This window comes from Vicugna pacos, unplaced genomic scaffold, assembly GCF_048564905.1.
Source record: "Vicugna pacos unplaced genomic scaffold, VicPac4 scaffold_306, whole genome shotgun sequence".
NCBI lineage: Eukaryota > Metazoa > Chordata > Mammalia > Artiodactyla > Camelidae > Vicugna > Vicugna pacos.
Genome location: NW_027328984.1, coordinates 21,801 through 26,917, shown reverse-complemented (window position 1 = coordinate 26,917; position 5,117 = coordinate 21,801). Strand labels below are relative to the sequence as shown.

The 5,117-nt window shown below is 40.1% G+C and overlaps 1 long non-coding RNA gene across 1 annotated transcript; it reads left to right on the top strand.

Moving 5' to 3' along the window:
- The first annotated feature begins 1,912 nt into the window (after positions 1-1,912).
- Positions 1,913-4,750, top strand: LOC140695535 (uncharacterized). The gene is made up of 3 exons (XR_012071185.1): positions 1,913-2,091; positions 2,646-2,736; positions 4,549-4,750. It is a non-coding gene; the product is annotated as an uncharacterized lncRNA (long non-coding RNA).
- The last annotated feature ends 367 nt before the right edge of the window (positions 4,751-5,117 follow it).

Below are 5,117 nucleotides of genomic sequence, written 5' to 3'. Positions count from 1 at the left end.
GATGTAGGAGTTTTTTGGGATTTTTTGTTTTTGTTTTTGTTTTTTTTTTACATTTGGAGATACAAATTCCTAATCAGATAAATGATTTGAAAAATTTTCTCCTGTGTGTTGTTTTTTCACTTTATGGATGGTGCTCTTTGAAGCAAATTTCTAAATTTTGATGAACTCCAATTTATCTCTGTTTTCTTTGTTCCTTGTGCTTTTGGGGTATTATTTAAAATCTGAGTTATTTTATTTAAACTTGTATATATAAAATAACATAATTCGTAGGACCGTTCTAGGAGATGGGTGAGGTTGCTGTCCCCAGTCTATGGATAGGAGACTGAGATGCAGAAAATTTCACTGAAATATCAGTGTCACAGCTACCCAGTGCTGTGGGAGTTCAGACCCTCATGTTTGTCCCCAGCATCTGTGCTCTTCACCACCATGCTCCACTACTGCCTGGAGTCGTTAATGAAAACGTCTTTCCTTTCTTGATTTCTTGTTAGTTTGTTTTCTCATTGGGGACCACATCTCCTCATTTTCCTTTCGGAAATCAGTGTAGATTTATTTTAGGTCTCATGTAGGCAGAAGCATTGTTGTCAGATAACTTCTTTATTACTCACTCTCCAGTGATGATTGTTGCTAGTTGACCTAATCAAGTCATGCTTAAGTCTTTCCTGCTCTTGACACTTAAAACAGTCATGACTTACAGAATGCTCAAAGAAGAAAGTATTTGATTGATTTTATTTTGCTACCCAATCAAACCAATCAAATAAAAACTCCGGTGTTGACACAGACTATAAGCCCTCCAGGCTAGGGTCACTGTCTTCCTTGTGTTTCATTGGTTTGATCACAGTGTCTGGATAGTGCCTTTCTGTCCAGCAGATTTGTGAGGATACGGTGCTCGTGAATCATTGTCGGGACAGAATTTTGAGCACAGACTGTGTTGTTCATTTCCCAAGGGAAAAGATAATATAGAAATACTGCTCAGATCTATTTTAAAATTAAGCTTGGAATTTTGAGAAGAATTCAAGGAACCATACAAAGATCATTTTCACTAATTTTAGATCTATCTTAGACACTTTATGGTTACTTAGCAGAATAACTTATCATGTAGCTTTGACAAGAGGACTGTAGTATTGATTATTTGTTTTAGTTGAAATATTCAAACTGTGATAAAGTAATCAGTGCCTATAAATGAGCTAATATGTTTGTATTTCTATGCAACATGGGAGCAGACTTCATATGTTTCTATATAATATATATGACTGTGTTTTAATCTGTCTGACAGTGTTTTTATACATTTTCAGCAATTTTGTAACTTTAGAATTCTTCTAAGAAATTCACTCCCCATAATATTGCAGTTTGTACTGTGTATCCTGTCTTATGCATGGGATTCCACTGTTCCCTCAGTGAGGAATTTCCTTTCCTATTGAGTTAGTAACAGAGTTAAAGGATCTGTGATATCTAGGCCTTCGCTCTCCATGTGTTTGCAGTTGGCTGCCAATTAGGATTTTGCCTTTCTTGAGATTTCATTGTTCAATTAGAAGTTTTGAAAATAACTATTAGTATGTTTCACTGGTCTCCCTAGAAACTTGTGTTTGTGCTTTTCAGTTTTCAAATTATGAAAATTGTATATGCACACTTGTTTTTAAGTAGTCCTTTTTCACTAGATATGTGTTTACCTCTTTATAGTTAAAATATTTTTTTCTCAATGAATGAATCGGTGTGCATGTTTTAAAATATAGCTTACTTTTTATTTTTCTTATTCTAACAGGTATATTCATGCTACAGAATTTAGAAAATAAGGATAAACTCAGTAATAACTTAAAAATGGCCTCTAATCTCACCTGGAGATACAGTTGTAAGGTTTGAAATTGAGAATTACAAGTCCTCTCACGTTGTTCTTGTTTTTCAAGTACGTTGTAGTTACTGAGACCCTCGAATTCCCATTTGAATTGTAGCAGCAGCTAGTCAGTTACTGCAGAGGAGCCCACTGGGATTGTGATCGAGACCACGTTGAGTATACGGATCGCTCTGGGGAGCACTGCCATCCCAAGAGCGCTGTCATTTGTTCCAGGAATGTGCGTGGTGTGTCTGTCTGTCCAGGTATTTAGGTCTTCTTTAATTTTTTTTCAAAAAATGCGTAGAGTTTACATAGTATTATTTTATTTTTTATTTTTTGCCTTTATACTGAGTAAAAGTGTGCAAGGTACCGGGATCAGAATTGTATTATAGCCCCGCCACTTGCTGTCACCATGGACGCTGCGGTTTCTTTGCCCGCTGTAAAATCTTGCACAAAATAGGACGTCAGTAACTCTCTCTTGAATGAATGATTATATGATTGTTGGATGATGCTTGAGAGTTCTTGTGATGATGTCTTTTTCCCAGCCTTTCCCCTCTTCTTAACTATGACCTTTCTCTTCCTTTCCTCCAGCCTGTGTTTCAGCCTGTCTGTGGCATTGATTTTCCCTGTCTGTGGGCTCTTCCTTTCACTAGTTCACGATAATGTTACATGTGGGCTGTGGAAACGTTTTAGATGTCAAGAAAGGGCAAATCCATTGTATGCTAGTATTTTTAGACTGTGGTATTCTTTTATCAAATGAAATTAAATCAGGCTGACACCCTGAGCCCTCCCCTGAGCTCTTTTTGCCTTCCTACAGGTGATACTGCTCTGGTTGCTGCATGTGCCTTTCTCCAGCCTTGGTTTTGGAGTTGAGTAAGTCACCATCACTGGAAACCTCTCTTTAAAAGGTGAAGAGAACATTTGCTCCTTCTCCCTGGTTGGGGACTTGGATGAGATGAGGTAACAGATAAAGAATGGAGCCCCACCTCATTCTGACCCCTGCTCTTTCCGTTCATTCTCCAGGGGAAAAAGTACAGTTCAAAAATATAAAAATTGTGAGCTAATGATATAGACAAAACAACCGAACATTAATTAAATATCCTTTCATGCCAGAAACAAATGTATTATACACACAAAAAGCACATAAATTACGGTAGCACTGTGATTACAAACGTGGTTCCGAGTTCGAGTCCAGTTCTGGAGTGACCAGTCCTGTGAGATGGAGAACTGGTAGGTCGGCTTAGCCTCTCCCGGACTTGTTTTCTGTCCTGCAGAGACGGGGCTCGCTAGGCGTCCCCCCCGTAGAGGTTCTGTGGGGCGTAAATGACGCGCGTGGGCAGCCCGAGCACAGCTGCTCGTTCCTCGTAAGTGCAGGATGGCGTAGCTTTTGTGGTACGGTTTTATGACCGCCCCGTGTTGACTCTCTGCTCCGAAGGGATGCCTTGTGGTTTGGAGATGGGATTCTCACTTCAGTGAATACCCAATGATTGTGTTATTGGGCCCTGCTGATTTGAATCTATTCTTTATAAAGTACATATTGTAGATATATTTTTCAACCATTCATGCTTTTTTTTTTTACTATTTATAATGCTACCCTCTCATCTCTTGGTGTGACTTTTCATGGAATCCAGGAGACAGTCCTAAGCTACCTGCCTCTTCACACTTCTCCATGGTGGTTTTCTTCCCTGACTACAAGAGGGTTTTACATAGGAAATTTTTTTTGTTCCCCTTTTCTTTCTTCTTTTGTTCACCTTTCCATCTGTCCATTTATCTACCCACTGATTCTTCTGACTTGTTCCAAAATGCATTTCAGGCAGCTTACAGAAGAACAGATACCAAAATAAACAGGTGAGAAAATGGGGCCAAGTTCAGACAGTGAGGCTAGGAAGTGACCCTGTGTGATGGTTACAGGCGTGAGACACACACCTCTGCCCTGTGACTTATAAGATCGACAGAAGCAGTGTGCCTCAGTCTCCCTGCAGACACAGGGAAACAGGGTTTGTGGGAGATGCTAACTGGCTGTGAAATAAATAAGTGGCTGAGGAGAAGCCCAGCCTTTCCATCTACTAAGGCTTAGGAGAATATTTTGAGTGTCTTCCAAAACCAGAGTATTGCATCTTTTCTTTTGTGAGAGTTCTACGTATAGTTGGTTACATTCTATACCTGGAAATTTCTCCAAAACTGCTTCCCACGTGAGTCCCATGGCTCGGGAATGGGGTGGTTCTGCTCATTGACGGGTGTTGGCCAGAAACCGAAAATGACAGCCTCAAAGGAGCCTGGGAATTGTCAGTTAAGTTTTGTCAGTGCTGTAGATTTCAGAAAATGGTTTCACCGTGCCTCTCTATCTGAGGCGGCAGCATGCTCTCTTACCAGCATCAGGAGCTCATGGCCGCGGGATGGTGGGGGTTGACTGCACTGCCATCAAGACAGCCGGGCTAGTCACTGCAGACGTGGTGTTTTTACATAGTACATTTCATGTTCTTTAAAAGGTTTCAACAGGTAGTTAATTAACTGAGTTAATTAACATTTAATAGATATGATGCTTTGTTGAAAAGACAGTTATAGGCAGAATATAAGTTGTGAACACTTTAAAACCGGTTTCATTACTGAAATTTCAGTAGGGAAGATTCTTTATCTTATTTACGCCTCTCTTTTAAAGTAACAATGAAACAAGACAGAAAAAGCAGAGGATGATTTCTGTTCTTCCTCTCGGCTTGCAGGTGCCCTCACCTCCAGTGGCATCCATCCAGATGCCAGCACTGACACTGGCCGTGCTGAGAACTGCCTCAGCCCTGAAGACACAACTGACAACTAGAAGGGGGCCACGCCCTGTTACAGCAGGTGCTCTCACTTTGTGGGTCCTTATGTAACTGCGTGGTGTTATTCAGGATCGCCCGTTCTACATTGTGTGACGCTGCTGTGGTGTCTCCTAGTTATTTGTTTCGGTAAGTACTCGTGCATGTTTATCAATGTGTTTTACTAGACATCTAAAAATGCTTTTTCCAGGTGAAAAATAATGTGTATTTAATATAAGAGTCTGAAAAAAGGGGCAAAAGTGTCTATCCTGGTCCGACTACTCAGAGATAATAATAAACACTTTAACATCTATTTTCTGTTCTTTTCATCAGTGTGTATTACCTCTGTCATAAAAACCAGCGAGCACTCTATGCCTGATTACTATGTGGAGACCTCCATTTTCCATTTGGCTTATTACACGTTTTTCTACAATATTCTATCTCCCCTGGCATGATTTTTAATGACCAGTATAGCATTCTGTCTTGTGGAGGCA